This window comes from Nycticebus coucang, chromosome 9, assembly GCF_027406575.1.
Source record: "Nycticebus coucang isolate mNycCou1 chromosome 9, mNycCou1.pri, whole genome shotgun sequence".
In the NCBI taxonomy this organism is placed as follows: domain Eukaryota; kingdom Metazoa; phylum Chordata; class Mammalia; order Primates; family Lorisidae; genus Nycticebus; species Nycticebus coucang.
The window spans coordinates 54,367,254-54,393,762 of NC_069788.1; the positions used below are offsets into that span (position 1 = coordinate 54,367,254).

Consider the following 26,509-nt stretch of genomic DNA (forward strand, 5'->3'; position numbering starts at 1 on the left):
AGATGCATCTACTTGTACATATACACACATAGGTATGGCCTTTCTTTCTTTTTTTTTTTTTTGAGACAGAGTCTCACTTTGTTGCCCTGGGTAGAGTTCTCTGGCATCACAGCTCACAGCAACCTCCAGCTGTTGGGCTTAGGCGATTCTCTTGTCTCAGCCTCCGGAGTAGCTGGGATTACAGGTGCCGGCCACAACACCCGGCTATTTTTTTTTGTTGTTGTTGCAGTTTGGCCGGGGCCGGGTTTGAACCCGCCACCCTTGGTATATGGGGCCGGCGCCCTACTCACTGAGCCACAGGCGCCGCCTACATATGGCATTTCTTAAGCTAGAACCTGTTGTCTACTAATTTACTATCTGCAACTGAATTTTTACTAGGCCTGGTACCACCTAAGTTACCATGACCCACCTGTTACCTGGTCATGGGTTCCTGGTAAGACCAGCGAATTTCATGGGGCGAATCCATTGCTGCTCTTCTTTTGCTGTAAAACGAGTTTCTTGATTGGAAGTAACATTGTATGGACTATCATGCTGATAAATAAGGTATTCCATAAATGCAGATGGTGCTGGCTGGTACATATTCTGGCAGGGAAAGCTAATCCAAATTTAGAATAATGTCTGTTCCCATGAGGGACAAATCACTTCCTTTTCCACGATGTGAAAAGCCTAGTATAATCAATCTGCTACCAGGTGGTTGGCTGAGTCTCCCCAGAGAATAGCCCTATATTTTTAGTGTTAGTCTCTGCTATTAGCAGATCAGGCCTCCAGTAATGGTGGGAGCCAGCCTTGAAGAGGGGAAGCCCATAGTATCCACCCCTGCCACTACACTATACTATACTTCTGGGGGAAGAGGCTGACAGTAAGAAGCCGCTTGGTCCACCTGCCATGATTGCTCTTTGGTGAGCATTCCCATAAGAACAAAATATCCACATTTTGTGTTCAGGAAAGTCATTCATATACCTCTTTTACTGGATGCATTTCTATTAAAGTGAGAAATAAGATAAGCCTGATATCATCACTTCATCAACAGTGAAGCGGGAATTTGGCTAATGTGGTGAGATCTCAAAAAGAAATAAAAGTGTCTGCTACAGACACTGGCTGCTTGAGCTAGCAGGACTTTCTCAGAAGCCTTAGGAAATGCAGCTGGCACTGTCTGCCCAAAGAAAGGGGAAGCACTTTTCCATTTGCCCCAATTCCCTGTTTATCAAGGATTGTTTTCATAGAGCATTAACTCCTACCACTACCCAATTTCTGAGTTGCCTGCGTGTGAGTGCTGCTGAGCAAATTCCCAGAGCGGTAAGAATTTTTAGGACAAAGTGAAGTAACATCAGGTTGCACCTGAGTGAAACTAGGCAAAGAAGTCAGAAGTTGAGAATTGAAGCTCGGCGCCCATAGTGCAGTGGTTACGGTGCCAGCCACATACATTGAGGCTGGTGGGTTCAAACCTGGCCCGGGCCAGGCAAACAACAATGACAACAGCAACAACAAAAAAATAGCTGGGCATTGTGGTGGGCGGCCTATAGTCCTAGCTACTTGGAAGGCTACGACAAGAGAATCGCTTAAGCTCAAGAGTTGGAGGTTGCTATGAGCTGTGACACCATGGCACTCTCCCCCGGGTTACAAAGTAAGACTCTGTCTCAAAAAAAAAAAGAATTGAGAATTGAGTAAACTGTCTAATTTGCATAAATATGACTATGTAGAAAATCCAAAGAATATCTCAAACTAACAGAATCAGTAAGAGACTTAAACAGTATTTCTAGACTGAATAATTTCTATAAATCCATAGTGTTTCTATATACAGATTAGAAACAGCAGTAGAGGAGGATCTTATTCCTGAAGTAAATAGGCAAAATATTAAAATATGATAAAACACAATGGGTCACAGAGGTGTTCATTATATTATTTTCTATGTTCATCTCTGTCTATAAAATACTTTTTAAAGTCTAGAACTAAGGCCAAATTTAGGTGTGTTTCAATCAGTATCCCAACTTTATTTCTCTGTGAGAATTTTTTTTTTTTGAGATTCTGTCTCGCTTTGTCACCCTGGGTAGAGTCCCCTGGCATCATAGCATCATGCCATTATTCTCCTTCATGGTTTTCATGTTTCTAACATCATAAATGTGTCTGTGGAGGACTTTTTGTTCATTCTAGATAAGTCATTTTTAATTTGTCTTCTTAGTCATGATTTCCCGCTGCAACAGACCATTCTGGGCTTGGTGGGTCATGCATAAATCCTAGCACATTGAGAGGTAAATGTGGAAGTATTACTTGAGCTCAGGAGTTCAAGATCAGCCTGAGCAAAGTGAGACTCTTTTACTATAAATAGAAAAATTGGCCCCATCTTGTGGCAGGCACCTATAGTCCTGGCTACTCAGGAAACTGAGGCAGGAGGATTGTCTGAGTCCAGGAATTTGAGGTTGCTGTGAGCTAGGCTGATGTTACTGCACTTTAGCCCTGGGCAACAGTCAGAAAAAAGCAAAGAAAGAAAGGATACATTAGAATTCACCTACTCTACTAGTAGTCTCAATGAAAGAGAAAGAATGAATGGAGAAGAGTCATGTACTGACGGAAGTGAGGAGGAAGTTATTTGCTGATTTCCAATGTACCATTAGAAAAATGCATGTAACATAAAGTTTACCATTTTAACTATTTTTGAGTGTACAATTTGGTATAATTAAGTGTATTTATATTGTCATGCAACCATTACCGCTATCCATTTCCAAAGCTCTATGTTATCCCATACTGACACTCCGTACCCATTAAACAACTCCCTGTTCTCCTCCTCTCCTCATCCCCTGGTAACCACTAGTCATACTTCCTCTATAAACTTGACTCTTCTAGATAGTTCACATAAGTCAAACCATACAATATTTGTCCTTTTTTGTCTGGCTTCTTTCACTTGTCATAAAGTTTTCAAGATTTACTTGTATTGTAATTACTGATAAGGAAGACCTGACTTTTACCATTTTGTTATTTATTTTCTCTATGTCATAGCTTTTTTATTCTCCACTCTATCCATTACTGCCTTCCTTTGTGTTTAATTGTTTTTTTTTTAGTGATGCATTTTTATTACCTTCTCATTTCCTTTTGAGTGTATCCTCAAGATATACTCAATATATGAACCTAAATGTTCTTATAGAAGAGTAGCTAAATAAATCTAAAAACATGTTTTGGGAGAATATTTAATATCATGAGAAAGTGTTAAGTGAAAAAGCAGAATTTAACCTATGTATTTGTGCATACATTAAAAAAATGAGAAGGAAGATATTTTCTTTGTGATTACCACAGGAATTCTATATAATATCCTAAAGTTATAACAATCTATTTTGAGTTGATAATGATCTAACTTCAACCACATATACTCTATTTCTGTACAGTTCCATCTTGTCTTTACGTTATTGATATCACAAATTACATCTTTATATACTATGCACTCATTATAATTTATTTTATACATTTATTCTTTAAATCTTGTGGAAAATAAAAAGTGAAGTTACAAACCAAAATAACAATAAGACTGAAGTTAATATTGGTCCATGTATTTACTTTTGCTTAAGATCTTACACATATATTTATGTTTTTATTTATTTTTCTTACCATATTGCACTGTCCAAAGCCTCCAATACAATCCTGAATAGATGTGTTGAAAGTTGACATTCTTGTCTAATTTTAATATCTTAGGGGTAAAGGTTTGCTATTTTGCCATTAATTATGATGTTAAATATAGATATTTTGTAGATATTCTTTATCAGATTGTGGAGATTCCTTTTATTTCTAGTTTGTGGAGATTTTATAGAAAATCATGATGAAATCATAATGTTGAATTTTGTCAAAAGCTTTTTCTGCACATACTGACATGATCGTTTTTCCTTTCTTCTGTTAACATAGTGAATTGCATTATTTAATTTTCAAACATTAAATTAACCTTGCATTCCTAGGATAATCCTCACTTAGTTACATGTACATACATATATATGTACATATGTATTTTTTTTACATATTGCTGGATTTGAGCTTGTCAGATTGCTAAGATTTTTTTTCATCTATTTTCTAGAAGTTTGGTTTTGAAATCAAAAAGCTATATATATAAAGTAAAATATGAAAGTTGCTTCTTCCTGTCCTACTCACTCTTTTATAGGAATAATCTCAACGAATAGTTTTGTGTGTATCCTTCTCACTCTTTTTAATGTACGTACAAATATATACATTAAATTCTGCTTTTTCACTAAACACTTTCTCATGACATTAAATATTCTCCAAAAACATATTTTTATTTATTTAACCATTCTTCTTTAAGGACATTTAGGTTGGAAATATTACTTTACATGGAATGAACAAAAATGGTAACAATCAGCAGTATCCTGAACCCCATAAATGCATCAATGTACAAAGTTATGATTTAATAAAAAATAATAATAATAAATGGTAACAATGATGCACGATAAGATTGTAATAAAAATACACAGTTACAGAGCGGAGAGAGTGAGGAGGCTGCGTCTGGCTCCCGCTCTCACAGCCACTGCAGTACATTGAGCTCCATAGAGACAGCGCCTGGGCAAGTGAGAGCCGGACAGGCACTGGGCGACTCTGTGCCTAGCTGAGGAAAAATAACTAAACATGGGCAAAGGAGATCCTAAGAAGCCGAGAGGCAGAATGCCATCATATGCATTCTTTGTGCAACCTTGCTGAGGAGCACAAGAGGAAGCACCCAGATGCTTCAGTCAACTTCTCAGAGTTTTCTAAGAAGTGCTCAGAGACGGGGAAGACCATGTCTGCTAAAGAGAAAGGAAAATTAGAAGATATGGCAAAGGTGGACAAGGCCTGTTATGAAAGAGAAATGAAAACCTATATCCCTCCTAAAGGGGAAACCAAAAAGAAGTTCAAGGATCCCAGTGCACCCAAGAGGCCTCCTTCAGCCTTTTTCTTGTTCTGTTCTGAGTATCACCCCAAGATCAAAGGAGAACATCCCGGCCTATCCATTGGTGATGTTGCAAAGAAGCTGGGGGAGATGTGGAGTAACACTGCTGCGGAGGACAAGCAGCCTGATGAAAAGAAGGCTGCAAAGCTGAAGGAAAAATACAAAAAGGATATTGCTGCAGACCGAGCTAAAGGAAAGCCTGATGCAGCGAAAAAGGGAGTCGTCAAGCCTGAAAAAAGCAAGAAAAAGAAGGAAGAGGAGGAGGAAGAGGAGGAAGAGGAGGAGGAAGATGAAGAAGAAGAAGAAGATGATGATGAATAAGTTGGTTCTAGCGCAGTTTTTTTTCTTGTCTATAAAGCATTTAACCCCCCTGTACACAACTCACTCCTTTTAAAGAATAAAATTGAAATGTAAGGCTGTGTAAGATTTGTTTTTAAACTGTACAGTGTCTTTTTTTTGTATAGTTAACACACTACCGAATGTGTCTTTAGATAGCCCTGTCCTGGTGGTATTTTCAATAGCCACTAACCTTGCCTGGTACAGCATGGGGGTTGTAAATTGGCATAGAAATTTAAAGCAGGTTCTTATTGGTGCACAGCACAAATTAGTTATATATGGGGATGGTAGTTTTTTTTATCTTCAGTTGTCTCTGATGCAGCTTATATGAAATAATTGTTGTTCTGTTAACTGAATACCACTCTGTAATTGCAAAAAAAAAAGTTGCAGCTATTTTGTTGACATTCTGAATGCTTCTAAGTAAATACAATTTTTTTTTATTAAAAAAATAGAAATAAACACTAGGTGCTGAAAAGACTTCTTAGAGTAGGTGGCTGGGCTTGGGCTAATTCTAAGGGATGAGAGACTGCTGAGTTAATTCATTAAGGAAGGAAGAGAGCTGCCGCACCCACGGCACCACAGCCGTAGTGAGGCGGCGCTGTCCGCGTTTTAGAACGCTGGTAAGGAGGCCGCGGCAGAGAGCAAGGGAGGAAAGATGTCAAAGAAAGAAAAAAGGAAGGAAGACAGGAAAAAAAGGAGGAAGGGAAGGAGAGGGAGGGGGAAAGAAAACAGAAAAAAAAAAAGAAAGAAAACATCATTAATACTACCTTAAGTAGCTATCTGATATACACTTTTACTGTGTTCTGAACCACTAGTTCCTTTCTCCATACCAGTGGTAGAAAATCCTTTAGAAAAAGTCTCCAAATGTAGTTCATTCTTTTTCTTGAAAACATTTTTTTCTTATTTGACTTTTATTATTTTCAACTGATGAAAAGCCAAAAGCCACTCCCATGAGGTAATGGAGGAAATGAGACATTCTAAATGTCTTATTTCAAGTGATCACATCTAAGATTTGTTTTTCTTCTCTGTTTTTCCTTTGGATAATGAGGAAAAACACAGATGTTTATTTTATAATGACTCCAAGTCCTCTCGTAGATCCTTTCATGATTATACTCTAAAATCTGACCAAGCGTAGTTGGCAGGGGATTTTTCTCTCTTTTGATCTTCCTCTATTGGATGGCCTGCAACAGAATATTTCCACTTCCTAAGCCTTTTAAATCTACCTGAATTCTCCTCTTCTAGTAAGTCACTGTCTTTCGACTGAATGCTATGTAAGAATAAATTATATTGAAGACTCTCATTATTTATTTCCTCCTAGTCTTCTTATATTATTTCTTGGAGCAAAAGGAAATTTCTTCCTAGACTCTTGTAGCTATACTAGTTCCCCATAAGTCTTTTCAGGTGGAACTAGTTCTTGTTCTTCTTTCTAAAGAAGGCTGTGCTAATCAAATAAAATATGTGTAAAACTTTCTTAAATGATCAAAGGTGGTTGATGTCCTCTTGATGTCCAATGTTCTTAATAATGATGAATACCCACCAATGATGATAGCTACCATTTAGATGAGTCTTTGATGTGTGTGTGCTAGGTAGGCCTTGTGCTAGGTACTTTAATTAAAATTTTTAATTATTTTAATTCTCACAACAACTCTATTATTTACATTATACAGATGAGGAATTTAAAAAATGTACCTAATGGCCTGCAGAGACAGGATTCGGGTCTGTCTGAAACCATAGCCTAAGCTTTCAAACAACATACTGTATGTCTGCCTATGATATTTATTGAATATACAGTATAAGATGAGATGATGATAGCACTTGGATGGTCCCCCAAAGCAGCGGAGAATATCTATGATTGCTTAGTGATCCCCCCACTGTTGGTTTAGCCACAAGCTAGAAATAATAATAATTTTAAAATATCTCACATTTGTGTAGCACTTGCTGTACAGACATTTAATCCAATTACCTCTGCTTTAACCAGGCCGATATTAATCTTGCTTTACATATAGTGAAACAGTGCTTCAGAGGGGCTGGTAGTCCAAGATCCTACAACTAGCTGATCCAGTGCTGGATCTTTTCTTTTTTGTTACTATAAACTTGTTGACTTGTAGTAGCTTTGCTTTTATGTTTTAGGAAATGGAAACAGCAGTCAATTGCAATAAATAAATATATAACCGTCTCACAGATTAGAACATTTCATTTCATTCTCCAAGAGGTCATTTGTTTCTCATGTTAATGGTTTTCATCTTTTGGGTAGTATTAGTTTTCTACAGATAATGTAATAAATTGACACAAGTGTAGCCATTTAAAACAACGAAAATTTACTATCTCGCCTTTTTTTTTTTAGACAGAGTCTCACTATGTTGCCCTCTATAGAGTGCTATGGCGTCATAGCTCACAGCAACCTCCAACTCTTGGGCTTAAGCGATTCTCTTGTCTCAGCCTCCCAAGTAGCTGGGACTACAGGTGCCTGCCACAATGCCTAGCTATTTTTTTGTTGTAGTTGTCATTGTTTTTTAGCTGGCCCAGGCTGGGTTCGAACCCGTCAGCCTGGGTGCATGTGGCTGACGCTGTAACCACTGTGCTACGGGTGCTGAGCCTATCTTGCAGTTTTGTAGGTTAGAAATCCAATATGTGTCTCACTGGATTAAACTCAAGGTTTTGGCAGGGTTGTGTTCTTTTCTGGAGGTCTAAGAAAATAATTCATTTCCTTGCATTTTCAGCTTCTAGAAAGCTGCCCATATGCTATGGCTCATGGCCCCTTCCTCTCATTAAAACTAGCAATGCTGCTGGGTCAAGTCCGTATTACATCTCACTGTTCCACTTTTATAGACCCTTGATTACACTGGGCCCACCCAGGCAATCCAGTATTAATCTCACTATCTTAAGTTCAACTGTTTAGCAACTTTAATTCAATTGCAACCATAATTCCCTGTTGCTATATAACATAGTATATTCACCATTCTGGGGATTAGAATATGGATATCTTTGCAGGACCATTATTCTCCCTACCACAAGGGCTCATTTATTTGTAAAATAAAGGACAAAATTGATTAGTATAGGTAATTGGAATGACTTTTCTCAATGATCTATATATGTGTTTCCATAATGGGAAGAAGACAATTGACTATTGACTTTGTAGGTGGATACATTGAAAATGCTAACACCAAAACTGCTCAGTAGGGCAAAGAGCATGCGTGTGAGGAAGAGCTATTCCTTAGGGCCAAAGTAAGAATGATTTTACCTTATGTTTCAACATTCCAGAGTATTTGGGTTTGGGCATAGCTGCTCTTCCTTTTGGTTTTCTCCACATTGTTGAGATAGTCATGAGCTATTTCAGGCTTTCCTCTGCTATCTCTCTGGCTCCATCATTTCCCTTTAAAAGTGACATATTGTTCCCTATTTTTTACAAAATAAATTTCAAATTCCTGAGCATGGACAACAAAATTTTTCATAACATAGCCCTTACTTTCCTTTCAAACCTCAATGGGTCATATTTTCTGGCTTAAATCAGATACTAAATATCAAATGCCTTGTGAAAGGTACATATATTGGTCAAAGTAAAAAAAAAGTAGTAAAGAAATCTGTTAAAGACAGAGTCTCCAAGAGGGCTAGAGAACCAGGCGTAAGGGTGAAGGAGACAGGAACCATTCCCAAATTATATTACTAAAAGCTTCACTGCCTGGACACAAGCCTGGACATGGGATGCAACTATTTGGGCACCCAAGAAGTGCTGCTTCTGAAACCTGAAGCCTCCACCCTGGCTGGAAATAATTCTTCCTGGAACCTTATTTATTTCACTCTTTTGAATTGATGACTTACTTTACTTGGGTACTTCTGATTGATAGAATATGGGTCCTATACCTATACTCTAGTCACAAAGGAGCTTAGAAAAGTGATCATTTGGCTTCTATATTGGAGAAGCAGGGACTCAAATGGTGAGAAATTCCCCAATATTATAAAGATTCTTAAAAAGGTGCTAGAAAGCATGAAAAATATTCACTAAAGTAGTTAATAAATAGTTCCTTTATTACCAGGGAGAAAATACTAGAATGAATACATAAAGAAACATCCATTAACAGGTTAACTGAGTGAAATTCACTATGCAATTTTATTATGAGACCTTTCAGATAGCATCATAATGGCCAATCAGACACAGGTAGTATGTGCCTCCCCTGTGGAGAGGAACTAGAAGAGCAAGAAGATAGCAACACATTGTGAACATGTTGTCTAGGACAGAACACCAGGATTCACCAAGGAAGTGGTGGGCAGCACCACAAGCAGGTCAGGAGAGGCTTCAGGGCACTAGCCAGGCTGGAGGCTGGCTAACAGCAAGAAGAAGCTTCTGAGATTAGGGAAACAGTAAGAGAGAAACCTCCAGGGATCCACAGTCTGAGATGAGCTTTTACAAACTTGGCTACTGGAGAACCTTCCAACTCATGCAGGTTTCAGGTCTAACATAGGAAGCTGCCTAGAGATTCCACAGACATGTTGCTCTATAAAGGGAGCCCACACAGAATCCCACAGACATCTTAACCTAGAGCAGTTGAGCTGGGTGCCATTCTGAAAGCCTAGATACTGAGGAACTGTGGGTGCACCTACAGCTGCTGCCCAGCTCTGAGGAAAGATAGAGGGGCCTGGATGCTTACATGCACCCCTGGGAAGGTCACCACCTCCTTGCTGAAAGTTGCTGTTGAGACCAAGATGTGAGAAGATCACATTTTCCAGTTCCATGCTCATGCTGATTGCATGGGTAGAGCCCTGGTGCCCAAGATGCCATTTTGAGAGTATAACACTGGGCTGTGCTCTCCCCTCAGGCTGACATGACTACATTTGCCACCTACTTGGGGAGGGAGATACATCTAAGATAATAACCACCGGCCTGTAATGGGCTGCTAGGAGACCAAATCTTGAGCAAATTGTATTCTTTAGTTTCTTTCCAGCCAATGTAGCTGGCATAGAAAGGGCTCCACCTTCTCTAGTCACAGGCCCAAGGCTCCATTTTGACAGTTTGTAGATGAGCAGTGCCCTTTCCTCAGTCTTAGTTTGAGTAGATGTAGCTACAGCTTCTGCCAGGATTAGAAGCCCAATCTCTCCTAACAAACCTAGGACAGTTCTTGCTATAGGCTCCTGTGAGACTGAGACATGAGTGGACAACACTATTCACAGTTTCCTATCCAGGATGCTTGCCTAAAAGGGGCACTCCTTTTTTTGATTTGCAAGTCCACAGGTGGGGCTATTTTGAGAGTTTAATTCTGGGCTGTGCCTCACCTGTGGGCCAAGTTAAAGGAGACATGGCTGTTGCCGCCCCTGACATGGGAAGGGACAGGGGAGATCAAGCTCTTCTAAGCACATTCAGTACAATACCTACCACCCTGTTATGGGCAGCCGTGAGATAGGGGACTAGCCTTCTCAATCCATTGCAGCCACCAGCAATACTAACATGGAACAATTGGGTCCTAGTGTGTGGTTCTATCACTGCTACAGCCACCTCCCACATCACATCAACTTTTCAGTAGCCTGACAAAAGTTGGAATAAATGATTGCTACATCAGATATACAGATATCAATGGAAGGACACTGGAAATATGAAAAAGCAAGGAAATATAACACCACCAAAAAACCCATAACAAATCCTCAGTAATGGATCTCAATCAAAAATAATTCCTTGGGCGGCACCTGTGGCTCAATGGGTAGGGAGCCGACCCCATATACCAAGGGTGGCGGGTTCAAACCCAGCCCTGGCCAAACTGCAACAAAAAAAATAGCCAGGTGTTGTGGCGGGCACGTATAGTCCCAGCTACTCGGGAGGCTGAGGCAAGAGAATAGCCTAAGCCCAGGAGTTGGAGGTTGCTATGAGCTGTGACACCACAGCACTCTACCAAGGGCAACAAAGTGAGACTCTGTCACTACCAAAATAATAATAATAATAATAATAATAATAATTCCTTATAATGCCAGATAAAGAATTCTAAGTATTGACTCTATAGAAGGGTAATGAGATGCAGGAGAAATCTGAACATCAACACAAAGAAATCAGGAAATAAATTCAGGATTTTGATGAACTATTTACCAAGAAGATAGATTTTAAATAAACGAACAGAAATTCTGGAGCTGAAAAATTCATTGAAGGAAATACAAAACACTTTTGAAAGCTTCAAGAATAAACTAGCCCAAGCAGAAGAAAGAATCTCTGCAGGTCTTTCGAAATAAAAAAAAAAAAATAAGGAGAAAATAATAAAAAAGAACAAGCAAAGCCTTCAAGACATATGGTACTATATAAAGTGATTGAATTTATGGATTATCAGTATTCCTGAGGAGGAAAAGAGATTAACAATTTTAGATATGAGGACAATTAATGACAATTAAGGTTATGGGGGGGAAGCAGAAAGAGGGACTGAGGGAGAGGGGTGGGGCCTTGGTGTGTGTCACACTTTATGGGGGCAAGACATGATTGCAAGAGGGACTTTACCTAACAATTGCAATCAGTGTAACCTGGCTTATTGTACCCTCAATGAATCCCCAACAATAAAAAAAAAATAATTTTAGAAAGCCTATTTAAGGAACAATTGATATAAATTTCCCAGGATTACTGAGAGAGTTAGACAGCTAGATACAGAAGATCAAATAATGCCCAGGCAAATACTTGGAAAAATAACTTCACTATGGCATATTGTAATCAGAATGACTAAAATCAAAGTGAAAGAAAGAATCTTAAAATTAGCAAGAGAAAAGCATCTAATCACCAAGAGAAAAGCATCTAATTTCTTTTCCTAAAGGAAACCCCACTATTGTAACAGTGGACTTCTCAGCAGTAATCTCACAGGGATAGCATTTTCAAAGTGCTGAAAGAAAAAAAAATTACATTCTGCCAGAATAAACTTCATAAATAAAGAGAAGTAAAGTAATTCCCAGACATGCCAATGCTGAGCTATTCCTCATGTGTAGCCCTGCCCTATACATGATGAGCACAGGAAATGCACAAAAGAGTCAAAGAGTATTGAATGTGGAAGCAAAAACATGTAAAAATGTAAAACTTAAAGATCTAATAAAGCAATCATACAAAGGAAGAACAGAGAGGAATTAAATGAAAACATGACAGAAGTTTAGCAAACCATAAGACAGAGAAAATGAAAGGCATAAAGAATTTATAAGATCACTAGAAAACATATAACAGTATGATAAAAACAAAGCCACACATATCAATAGTAACTTTGAATGTAAATGAATTGAATGCTCCACATAAAATATATATATTGGCTGAATGGGTAATAAACTTAATCCAAGCATATGCTACATACAAAAAACTCTTCTTACCCATAAAGATACACATAGGCTGAAAAGTTAAGGAGTAAAAAAAGATATCCCATGCAAATGGAAACTAAAAGTGACAAAGGGTAGCTATACTTATATCAGATAAAACAGACTTTAAATCAAAAACAGTAAAGACAAAGATGGCCATTATAAAAGGATAAAGAGGATATAACAATCCTAAATATATATACATAAAAACCAGAGCACCCTTATTTACAAAACAAATACTACTAGACCTAAAGAAAGAGAGATGGCAATGCAATAATAGTGGGGGACTTTTTTTTATTATTAAATCATAGCTGAGTACATTAATGTGATCATGGGGCATCATACATTACTTTCATAGACCGTTTGACACATTTTCATCACTCTGGTTAACATAGCCTACCTGGCATTTTCTTAGTTATTATTCTAAGACATTTACATTCCACATTTACTAAGTTTCACATATACTCTTGTAAGATGCACTGCAGGTGTAATCCCACCAATCCCCTTCCCTCTGCCCACCTCCCCCCCTCCCCTCCCTTTCCCCCTTCCCCCTATTCTTAGGTTGTAACTGGGTTATAGCTTTCATGTGAAAGCCATAACTTAGTATCATAGTAGGGCTGGGTACATTGGATACTTTTTCTTCCATTCTTGAGATACTTTACTAAGAAGAATATGTTCTAGCTCCATCCATGTAAACATGAAAGAGGTAAAGTCTCCATCTTTCTTTAAGGCTGCATAATATTCCATGGTGTACATATACCACAATTTATTAATCCATTCGTGGATTGATGGGCATTTGGGTTTTTTCCATGATTTAGCAATTATGAACAGGGCTGCAATAAACATTCTGGTACAAATATCTTTGTTATGGTGAGATTTTTGGTCTTCTGGGTATATACCTAGTAGAGGAATTATAGGATTGAATGGCAGATCTATTTTTAGATCTCTAAGTGTTCTCCATATCTCTTTCCAAAAGGAATGTATTAATTTGCATTCCCACCAGCAGTGTAGAAGTGTTCCCTTTTCTCCACATCCATGCCAACATCTCTGGTCTTGGGATTTTGTGATATAGGCTAATCTTACTGGAGTTAGATGATATCTCAAAGTAATTTTGATTTGCATTTCTCTGATGATTAAAGATGATGAGCATTTTTTCATATGTCTGTAGGCCGTGCACCTGTCTTCTTCAGAGAAGTTTCTCCTCAGATCCCTTGCCCAGCCTGCGATGGGATCACTTGTTCTTTTTTTGCTTATACGTTTGAGTTCTCTGTGGATTCTGGTTATTAAACCTTTGTTGGAGACATAACCTGCAAATATCTTCTCCCATTATGAGGGCTGTTTGCTTGCTTTACTTACTGTGTTCTTGGCTGTGCAGAAGCTTTTTAGTTTGATCAGGTCCCAAAAGTGTATTTTTGAAGTTGCTTCAATTGCCCGGGGGGTCCTCCTCATAAAATACTCGCTCAGACCGATTTCTTCAAGGGGTTTCCCTGCATTCTCTTCTAGTATTTTTATAGTTTCATGTCTTAAGTTTAAATCTTTAATCCAGTGAGAGTCTATCATAGTTAATGGTGAAAGGTGTGGGTCCAGTTTCAGTCTTCTACGGGTTGCCAGCCAGTTCACCCAGCACCATTTGTTAAATAGGGAATCTTTTCCAATAGTGGGGGACTTTTTAACACCCCCCTCACAACACTAGACAGATCATCAAGATAGAAAATCCATATTGGATTTAAACTGGACTTTAGCCCGAGTAGACTTAACAAACATTTATAGAAAATTCTATCCAAGAGCTACAGAATATACATTATTTTCATAAGCACAAGGAACAGTCTCCAAAATAGACCACATTAGGCCACAAAACAAGTTTGAACAATGTTATCTTTTCATATCATACTGGGTTAAAGCTAGAAATCAATACAAAGAAGTAATTCAGAGACTGTATAAATATACACAAATTGAACAACATGTTTCTGAATGATCACTGGATAAAAGAAGAAATAAAGGTGGAAATTAAAAAAATTATTTGAAATTAAAATGACAACACAACATACTCAAACCTGTGGGATACAACAAGAGTAATATTAGGAGAGAATTTTATAGCATTAAATGTCTACATCAAAAAAGTAGAAAGATCGCAAATTAACAACCTAACAGTGTACCTCAAGGAACTAGAAAACAAGAATAAACTTAAACCCAAGTTAGCAGAAGAAAAGAAATAACAAGATCAGAGCAAAACTAAATGAAATAGAGACCTAAATAAAAATAAATAAATAACAAATCAAAAAGTTAGTTCTTTGTATTGATAAACAACCAGCAAGACTAACAAAAGATGGGAAAGCCAAATAAGCATAATTAGAAATAAAAAGAAGACATTACACCTAATAGTAAAGAAATACAAGGCTGGGCACAGTGGCTCCCTAGCACTCTGGGAGGCCAATGTGGATGGATCACCTGAGCTCAGGAATTCGAGATCAGCCTGAGCAGGAGTGAGACCCCATCTCTAAAAAATAGCCAGGTGTTGTGGCTGCCTGTGGTCCCAGCTACTTGGGAGGCTGAGGCAAGAGGATCACTTAAGCCCAAGAGTTTGAGGTTGCTATGAGCTATGGTGCCACTGCACTCTACAGAGGGAAATAAAGTGAAACTGTGTCTCAAAAAAAAAAAAATGAAGTGAAAGAAAGAAAGAAAGAGAAAGGAATCTGAAAACAGAAGAAATGGATAAATTCATAAAAACATACAAACTCCTGGAATTGAACCAGGAAAATAGAACTGTTGACTAGGCCAATAATAACTAGTGATATTGAATCAATAATGCAAATTCTCCCCTGAAAAGAAAGCTCAAGACCAGGTGGATTCACGGCCAAATTCTACCAGAAGTGTAAAGAACTGATGCTAATCTTTCTGAAACCAAAAAGATTGAGAAGAGTGAATCCTGTCTAACTCGTTCACTAAGCCAGAATCATCCTGATATGAAAACCAGGAAAGGACTCAGTAAAAAAAGAAAACTATAGATCGATGATATCTCTAATGAACATAGAGGCAAAAATTCTCAAGAAAAATACTAAGAAACAAAATCTAGCATCACATCAAAAAGATAATTCATCATGATTAAGTGAGTTTCATTCTAGGGATGCAAGGATGGTTCAACATATGTAACTCAATAAATGTGATTCAGCACATTAACAGGATTATAAACCTATGATCATCTCAATAGATGTGGATAAAGCATTTGATAAAACCCAGCATCCCTTTATGATAATAGCACTTAAAAGACCTAGCATAGCAGGAATGTACATCAAAATAAAAGCCATATCTGACAAATCCACAACTGACATCATATTGAATGCGAAAAAGTTGAAACATTCCGTGTAAGAACTGAAACGAGACAAGGATGCCCACTTTCAGTGCTTCCATTTAACATAGTACTAGAAATCCTAGCCAGAGCTATCAGGCAAAAGAAATAAAGTTTGCTAATATGTAATCTTATGCCCTGAAAACCCTCAAGACTTTTCCAAAAGACTCCTAGCATTGATAAATGAATTCAGCAAAATCTCAGGTTATAAAATCAATGTACACATTGTACCCCACATATGCATAAATGTATTCATGATCTACGTGTATATGACTTAATAAAAAATAAATAAAATCAATATACAAAAATCAATAGCATTTCTTTTTTTTTTTTTTTATTGTTGGGGATTCATTGAGGGTACAATAAGCCAGTTACACTGATTGCAATTATCAATAGCATTTCTACACACCAATAATGACCAAGTTGAGACTCAAATCAAGAATGCAATCCCATTAACAATACAGCTGCAACAGCCAGGCATGATGGCTCATGCCTGTAATCCCAGCACTTGGGAGGCTGAGGTGGGTGAATTGTCTGAGCTCACAAGTTGGAGACCAGCCTGAGCCAGAGCAAGACCTCATCTCTAAAAATAGCTAGGCATAGTGGTGGGCACCTGTAGTCCCACTACTCAGGAGGCTGAGGCAAGAGGATTGCTTGAGCCCAAGAATTTGAGGATGCTTGAGCTATGACACCATGGCACTCTGCTGAGGGCAAGAAAATGAGACACTGTCTCAAAAAAAAAAAAAAAAACAATATAAAAAACACAATAGTTGCAACAAAATAAAAAATAATACATCAAGGAGATGAAGAATTTCTACAAGGAGAGCTACAAATCACTGACAAAGAAATCATTGACAACACAAACAAATGGCAAAACATTCCATGCTCAGTGATCAGAATGCTCAATTGTTAAAATGACCATACTGCCAAAGCAATCTACAGATCAAATGAAATTCCTATCAAAATAACAAGGTAATTTTTCACAGAATCAGAAAAAATAGTTCTAAAATTCTTAAGGAGTCAAAAAAGGAGCCTGAATAGCCAAAGCAATACTAAGCAAAAAGAACATAACTGGAGAACATGACACAAAATTATATTACCAGGTTAATCAAAATAGCATGGTACTGGCATAAAAGCAGACACATGGATCAATGAAACAGAATAAAGAACCCAGAAATAAAACGATATACCTACAACCAGCTGTACTTTGGCAAAGCAGACAAAGACATACACTGGGAAAAGGACATACTATTAACAAGTGCTGGGGGAATTGGGAAGCCATATGTAGAAGAATGAAACTGGATCCAAATCTCTCACCATATGCAAAAATTAACTCAAGTTGTATTAAAGACTTAAAATGTAAGACTTGAAACCATAAAAGTTCTAGAAGAAAACCTAGGGAAAACTCTTCTGGATGTAGGCAAAGAATTTATGAATAAGGCCCCAAAAGCAAATGCAAGAAAACCAAAAATGGACAAATGGGACTTAAACTAAAAATCTTCTTCATAGCAAAAGAAATAGTCAAAAGAGTAAATAGATAATCTACAGAATGAGAGAAAATATTTGTAAACTATGTCTCTAACAAAGGACTAATATTCAGAATCGACGAGAAACTCAAACAACTCAGCAAGAAGAAAGCAAACCCCATTAAAAAGTGGGCAAATTACATGAACAGGCATTTTTCAAAAGAAGGTATACAAATGGCCAAGAAACTTGAAAAAATGCTCAACATCACTAGTCATCAAAGAAATGCAAATTAAAGCCACAACAAGATACCATTTTAGTCCAATTAAAATGCCCATTGTTAAAAAGTAAAAACACATGTAGGTGTTGGCACAAATGCAATGAAAAGGGAACACTTACACACTGTTAGAGAGAATGTAAATTAGTAGAACCTCTAAGGAGATCAGTATGGAGATTTCTCAAAAAATAAAAAGTAGCCAGGTGCGGTGGCTCACGCTGTAATCCCAGCACTGTGGGAGGCTGAGGAGGAAGAATTGCTTGAGTTCAGGAGTTTGAGACTTGCCTGAGTGAGAGTGAGACACCCCCCCACACACACAAAAAATGGAAAAATCCAGGCGGGCGCCATGGCAAGCGCTTGTAATCCCAGCGGCTTCCAGAGGCTAAGGCAGCGGAATGCCCACAGCCCGAGTCTGAAGTTGCAGTGAGCTATGATGCCATTGCACTCTGCTCAGGGCATAGGGTGGGACTCTGTCTCAGCAACAACAACAAAAGTAGATCTACTATTTGATCCTTTAATCCCACTACTGGGTATCTATCTACCCAAAAGAAAACAAGTCATTATATAAAGACTAAAGCCTGCACTAATGTGTCTATCATAGCACAATTCACAATTGCAAAGATAGGGAATCAATTTAAGTTCTCATCGAGCAATGAGTGGATAAAGAAAATGTATACACACACACACACACACCACGGAGTACCATACAATCATGAGAAAGAATGAAATAATGTCTTTTGCAGCAACTTGCATGGAACTGGAGGGTATTATCCTAAGTGAAGTAACTCAGAAATATAAATAGAAATGCCACATGTTCTCACTTATAAGTGAGAGCTAAATTATGGCTACACAGGGCATACACAATGATATAATAGACACTGGGGATTCCCAAGGGTGAGGGTTGGAAGAGATTAGGGATGAAAAACAGGGTACAATGTACACTATTTGGGCGATGGGGCACTAAATGCCTAGACTTCTTCACTATACAACATATACATGTAATGAAATTCAATTAATCTCCCCTCAATCTAAAATAAAAAAAATTGAAAATAAATTGAAAAAAGATCAGCTGAGTACACCCCAGAGCTGCCCAGCCTGGCAGAGCAGCTGAATCTCATGAACACAGGAGCTAAATAAATATTGATGCTTGAAAAAAAAAAGGGCAGGGGCAGAAAAAATATAATAAATGAATATTTGAAACATTTTCTTGATTTTTAAAATACTCACTTTCATCTACTTATTATTATTTTACAACATGGTAAATTTAATTCTAGACAAAATTATCTAATAGAGGACTATTTGCTTTTATGTGTGAAAGACTAAATTAACCCTTTGTTTATGTAAGTTTCTCTGAAGGAATTCTTTATTTTATAAATATGTGGCTTCAAACTCAAAGATCTTCTCAGCACAGTGTGATCTCAGTCCCTTCTGTAGGTAACTTAAAAAAATAAATGAATAAAAAGGCCAATTCTATGCTAAAGAAAAAAAGGAAAAAAGAAAACTGTTCAAAACATGCTAAGCTTCAACTTTTATCAGTTCAACCCTGTTTAGCTATCCCTATAGTCATTCCCCCATTCCTTACTCCCCATTATTTTGAAGAAAATCTCAAAAACATTAAATTATTTCATTCGTAAATATTGACTTACATCTCTACAAGATGAGGATTGCTTGTCAATTTTTGATTGTGGAAGAGCAATATGGTACAAGCACATTTTGGTTTTAGAAGTATTCATTCTCCTTCCAGGCCAAGTATTTATCCAGTGAACACTGTGTGGGTGATGTTCACTTTCTTCAGGAGTTTAAACCTATTCATTAATGCTTCCGTTCATCCAGTCATTCATCTGTTCATCCATTCAGTGAAAGGTGTGCCTGACACTTCTCTCATGCTGGGCTTGACATAGATGGATAAAAATATAGTCACTGCTCTTAGGGAACTTTGATGCAAAGCAGATAAAGACCTAAAGCACTGAGTAACAAGGCAGAATATCAACTATCAGTCAATAAGCAATTAACAGATATAAGGCAGTAGGTGACTGATTACAAAATGAATCAGGAAACAGACAAAACCCGCTAAATTTGTATGAAAGGTTTTTGATTGCCAATTCATAGTTACAGGTAGAAATTCCATACCTACATGGTAATTATCTTTGTGGATTATTCACTCCAAACACAAAAATTTGAAAATTTAAAACAGATAAAAAGAAACCTGCCCAAAATATTTATTAAAATTTCTTGTCAGGGGAGCGAATAAAAGCACACAACTCTCCTCAAACATGTCACTTTGTATGCAAATATTATCTGGTATCTGAAATTATATCTCTCTCCAAGGCTGTGCCTTCAGATGTGCAACTTCAATGATTTCCAACCCCAAGAGTCAAACATGTGATTCCTTATGGCTATCACAAGTCAGTGTGGGTGTGAAGAAGATGTGCATACAAACTCTTCGTGTTTACAAGCCGAACATGGACAAATATTACCAGAACTTACCTGAATTCAAACTTTTTTATTCTCACATTTTACTAGTGCAGATGGTCTTTAACCCTCTATTTATGTTATTTTCAGTAGAGATTGAACAGCAAACGAGGAAAGAACTGAAGGTGGACCAGAGAGGCTGGTCTAGTCTCTAATGCTTTAGAAAATAAACTAATCCTCAAATTGCAGAACTGCCCTGAGCGTATGAGAACATTTATCTGATAGCCTATCCTCTATTGCACTGTGAAGGAAATCTTGGATGTAGGTTCTTGGATGCTTAAAGTTTAATTTTTTTGTGTAAAAAGCACAGAGCAAAAAGTTATGCCCTAAAAGTAAGGCTAGTGTTCCCTAAGTGTGGCAAACTAACTTGAAATGAACAATATTTTCTATATGATCAGGCACTTGGCTTGGCTTTTTTTTTTTTAAACCTAGCATTCTCTGTACAAGTCATAAATTTGGAAATGGATAGAAAAGAGAATACTTTAATAGTGACTAAGAAGGTTAAAATCAAACCTTTTTTAAAAAGACTTGCACCCGGTTGCTGAAAATGGAGCAAAGTATCAAAGGCCATCCTCTACATGGTCAATTGAATGGGAACTGCTATTGTCACAGGGGAAACTGTTTCTGTGGGATGTTTTTTAGTCTAAACTTCCTCAGAAGACGCTATGAAAAATATAGAGGGGATAAATACTTCTGTACCTTTGTCCCAAAAAAGTGGATCTCAAAGGGCTGTCTGACATAAGTGGACACTAGGGCTCTGGAGAAAAAATTTTATTTCCTGAAAAGGGGTAATATTGAGTGGCTTCACCATTTTTACCATGAAAACAGACTGGAGGCTGCTGATGCAATTGTATTTTTATTGTGCACTTGACTCCTTATGATTATCTGGGAGCTATGCAGAAAAGAGTTGACATAACAGGCTGGAATGTTATTCTCTGTCAGCCATGTCAGCTTATAAGGTTGGCCCTTTGTTAGCATCTGGGAACTTAGTGTTTGGGAGGGTTCTCATAATTATTTGGGAAGAGTGATTCACTGTGCCTGAACTCTTTATACAAACAATCTGATTATTTTGAATACCTGGTTTTCTTCTGGGTATCTTGGATTAAGATATGTGCCAACTACAAGGTACCTGACTAGCCCTCATTAAAATCCCTGGGTGCTGAGTCTCTAGTGAGTTTCCCTGGTTGGCAACATTTCACATGTGTTGTTACAACTTGTTGCTGGGGGACACACATCCTATGTGACTCCAAGGAGAGAGGACTCTGGAAGCTTGTGCCTAGTTTTCCCCATATTCTGCCCCCATCCCCTTTTCTTTTGATGATTTTTCTTTGTGCCTTTTCACTGTAATAAGTCATGGCTGTGAGTAGGACTATATTCTGAGGCATGTAAGTCCCCCTAACAATCCTCAAACCTAGGGTGGCCTTGGGAACTCTCTATACAGTGGCTCTAAAAATAAGCAGGAAAAAATTATGGCCTTGAATTTGGAAAATTGCTTTTGTTTTACATTTATTATATTTAGTAAGGGTTAGTATGCTATAGAGGATGAAGTTATGGACTGTAGCATGAAACAGACTATGGTTTGAATCCCAGCTGGGAATTTGTGCAAGTGACTTTGTCACTCTAAGCTTCAGTTTCACGTAAATATAGACGATAATATTTATATCAAAGAATTATCTTGGGAATCAAGTGAGATAATGTGTATAAAGTTTAGGTCTCTATCTATCATATATAGTCACAGTTCAATATTATTGCTGCAAATTGAGGAAGGCTACTGAGTTATATCTTGAAATAGTCTTTCAATTGAAGATAACAGTGTATCAGAGGTGGAGTTAACTCCAAATTATTTCCCATATTGAAGAAAGATTACAAAAAGAAGAAAGACCATCTATACATTATGTTAAAGTTATATAATATTGCAACATGGAAGTATCTATTTATCACATTATAAGGCTAATATACACTTACTGTAAAAAGCATTTAAATGATACAAAGATGTAAAAAGTAAAAAGTGAAATTCCTTCATAATTTTATATCCTCTCCCCAAGTTTTGGTACTTATTCTTTGAGATTTCTTTATGTTTACATAGAAACACATAGTTTTTAGGCAAAAATGGGTTACATTACATTATGTAATTCTTTGATTAAATATCAACCTATTTAATATTTTATTCATCAATGTATCTTGGCATTTGGCATTTACATTGTATAACAGATAGAGTGATTTTATTGTTTGAAAATGTAACAAGGTTTTCTATTGGTTGGATATCAGGTGGTTTGTTTAGCCAAGTCTCTTCTGATGGGCAATTGGGTTAGTTCCAATCTAAAATTATCATAATTATCAACCAATTCTTTGATTAAATATCAACCTATTTAATATTTTATTCATCAATGTATCTTGGCATTTGGCATTTACATTGTATAACAGATAGAGTGATTTTATTGTTTGAAAATGTGACAAGGTTTTCTATTGGTTGGATATTAGGTGGTTTGGTTAGCCAAGTCTCTTCTGATGGGCAAATGGGTTAGTTCCAATCTAAAATTATCATAAACAATGTTACTGTAACTACACTCTACATTTTGGAAAACAGGTACTATTTTTTCTACTCTTTGAGAAGAAATAATAAAAACATTTTTTGAAAAGACTTGGCTAGTTTTTCTTAACTAAACTGTAAGATCAGCTTATTTACCCTGAAGATAAATAAGGTAAATAAGGCTGAGGAAGGGACCCTGAGTCACTTCAATTTGCAACCAAGGGCAACTTCAGGGCCTAAATGAACTTAGATCACCAGCCAATAAAATCTAAATTTTAGGCTGTGTGCAGTGGCTCACAGCTGTAATCCTAGCACTCTGGGAGGCTGAGGTGGGTGGATTGCTTGAGCTCATGAGTTTGAGACCGCAAGATCACTTGCGCCCAACAGTTGGAAGTTTCTATGAGCTATGACACACTACGGCACTCTACCCAGGGCAATGGCTTGAGACTGTCTAAAAAAAAACCTAAATTTTAAAGCAAAATTGAAATTAATAAGCTGTGTTTAAACTTAAAATTGAGATAATGGAAGTTTGGACAGTTATTGGGATGTTAAAAATTTGGCTGTAGGCTAGGCACAATGACCTGTCATTATGTTGCTCAGGCCAGTCTAGAACTCCTAGCTTGAAAGGGGGGGGTGGTGGGTCGAGGGAGGGGGATCGGTGGGATCACACCTGTGGTGCATATTACAGGGGTATTTGCGAAACTTGGTAAATGTAGAATGTAAATGTTTTGGCACAGTAACTGAGATAACGCCGGAAAGGCTATGTTAACCACTGCGATAAAAATGTGTCAAATGGTTTATGAAGCGAGTGTATGATGCCCCATGATCATATCAATGTATACAGTTATGATTTAATAAAAAAAAAAAAGAAGGGGAAAAAAAAAAAAAAGAACTCCTAGCTTGAAGCAATTCTCCTGCGTTGGCCTCCCAAAGTGCAAGTGACTTAGTCACTCTAAGCTTCAGTTTCATATAAACATAGACAATAAAATTTATATCAAAGAATTATCCTGGAATCAAGTGAGATAATGTGTATAAAGTTTAGGTCTCTGTCTATCATATATAGTCACAGTTCAATATTATTATTGAAAATTGAGGAAGGCTACTGAGTTATATCTTCAAATAAGTCTTTCAATTGAAGGTAACAGTGTATCTGAGGTGGAGATGATCGGCACTCCTCAATAATAACCAACTTCAAGGAGGATTATTCTACCATTCTCTCTATACAGGGTGTCCATAAAGTTCAAGTGCAATTTAAAATTGTTGTATATGAAAAAATTTTTAAAATTAGCCAAAGGTGGTGGCATGTGCCTGTAGTTCCAGGTACTTAAGAGGCTGAGGCAGGAGGATCACTTGAGCCCAGGAGTTTCTTCTTTTTTTTTGAGACACAGTCTCACTGTGTCATCCTCAGTAGAGTGCTGTGGTGTCACAGCTCACAGCAACCTCAAATTCTTGGACTTAAGCAATTCTCCTGCCTCAACCCCCTGAGTAGCTGGGACCATAGGTGCCCACCACAATGCCTGGCTATTTTTCGGTTGCAGTTGTCATTTTTGTTTAGTAGGCCCAAGCCAGGCTTGAACCCCAGCCTCAGTGCATGTGGCCAGCACACTACTCACTGAGTACGGGCACTGAGCCAGGAGTTTGAGGTTGCTGTGAGCCATGATGACATCCGTGTACTCTGGTCTTCCAGACAACAGAGTGGTATTCTATATAAAAAAACAAAAACAAAAAGAAACTGGTTGAAATGTATAGAACCATTTGGATCCTGATTTTATCCAGAAACATACATGAAAAAATTGGAGAAATTCAACCACTGACTATATATTTGATGATGTGAGAAATTTTAAATAAATGTGTTAGATTTGTGGTCTTGTTTATTTAGAATGCTTATATTTTAGAGATCCTGCTAAAATATTGGAGGGTAAAATCGTGATGTTTGCAGTTGGCTTTAGAATCATTCTGCTGAGAACAAAATTGTGTGTGGGTGTGTGCATGGGCAGAGATGAATTGTTGAAGTTGGTTCAAGGAGGATTATTCTACCATCCTCTCTATACAGGGTGTCCATAAAGTTCATGTGCAATTTAAAATCGTTGTATATGAATAATTGCACAAGAACTTTACCAACCCCCTGTATTTGTATGTAAAATATTTCTTTAAAAGATTTTAAAAATTCACTTGGTTTTAATGACCGTTTCTAGAGTGATAGAGAAATGTGTGAGAGGATTTGGGTGGGGTGGGGAAGAGGGCATATTTTTAGGGTTGAATAATCTTAGCAAAGGATGTTTACTTTTTGCCTCATTCCAGGGTTGAGAAGATTTGTATTTGAAGGTTACTGACTGACTTAAAGGAGAAAAAAAGCCGAACCAGGATATTATTCATAATAAGTTGGCAAAACCCTCCAGGCACACTGTTTCAATGACTGATTATTTCTAGAGGGGTAGAGAAATGTTGTAACAGCAGTTGGGTGGGGTAGTGAAGAGGGCATATTTTCAAGGTTAGCTAATCTTGACAAAGGATGTTTACTCCCAGCTTCAGTTCAGGGCTGAGAAGATTTTTATTCTTAAGGTCACTGACTCACAGTGGGGAAAAAACCAAACCAGGATATAAGCTTTTAATTTAAAAAAATGTTTTAAGAAACAGAGAGCATTAACTTTTAAAAATCTAATAAAAGAAATCACAGAATTTGAATCACTAAATAATTGCAATAATAATAAGTTGATGTCTGAGTAAAAAAAAAAAAATCATCTTTTTTGGGGGGAGGGTTGCTTGGCATTTCCGCAAAATGCCAATTTCCAAACACTTCTCTCCTAGTGTGTATAGTCTTGGTGGCAGAGTGGATCCAGTGCTTTGCTTCTTCCTTTGGAAGATTTTTTCTCTTATGACCTGGCTGAGCAAGGTCATTGAGATTTGACAAGTAACTTATTCCAGTGGCAACTTCCTTGACCAGATTATTCCTGCTAGAAAATCTGTCCTTTGGTTTCTAGTCCTTAGAGCTACCCTGGATCTTGCCAGTTTCCAAGGCCCATTCTCTTAGGTTGCCTATCAATTTTCTTACAATAGCCTTTCTTTTGCTGCACGTAGAGCTGGATTTTTCCCATTAGTAATGGAAAATGTCATTCCTCTAGTCCAAGTTAGGGTCAATTAAAGGCTATTAGAGAAGAAGCTGTTGGCTAGAAAGAAGAATAAAGAGAGAGTAGGGGAGCAGCTGGGTTAAGAACAAAGAAGGGGTTTGCATGATCAAAATTCAGCAGAAAGCTAGATGAGCAGACAGAAAAAGACAGAGGAAGAAAGGCCAACTATTTCCACCTGTCCTTTCCCTGCTCCCTAGTAAGAGCCAGATCCTCCTCTACCAACCTATCCTCTTCCTCTCTAAGCCTTCTGCTCCTCTTCTTTAGATTCTATCTCTCCCAGTTAAAGGCTCCAAGTTGTCCAGAGCAATGTGTTCCTCACTGGAACATTCAACCTGAAATGACTTCAGACAGAGACCTGCAAGGGCAAGGTGGGTCTGAGATAACAGCTGACAGTGAGGACAATGGTGCAGAAGGAAAGAGATCTATCCCCTGGCAGAGGGGAGAGGGACGCCTTGAGGCAGGAGGATTGCTTGAGTCTAGGGATTGGAGGTTACAGTGAGGTATGGGCAACAGAGTGAGAACCCCTCTCTCTCTCAAAAAAAAAATATATATATATATTCATTATCTGGATCTCTTGCTTCTTATAATTGCTTGTGTGCCTATGTCCTTTTTGAGGCTAGGAGTTTGAGAACCATACCTCTTCTTCACCAACACCTAGCCCAAAGTTTGTAGCATGTTATATACTCACAACATATTCATTAAATGAGAAAAATCAGGCTTGGTCATATAAGGTAATTGT

At 37.7% G+C, this 26,509-nt stretch overlaps 1 protein-coding gene across 5 annotated transcripts in view; it reads left to right on the forward strand.

The window, feature by feature from the left end:
* Nucleotides 1–26,509, forward strand: part of LOC128593294 (cytidine monophosphate-N-acetylneuraminic acid hydroxylase) — a 182,699-nt gene that overhangs the window by 35,536 nt on the left and 120,654 nt on the right. The gene's annotated exons all lie outside the window — the stretch shown is intronic.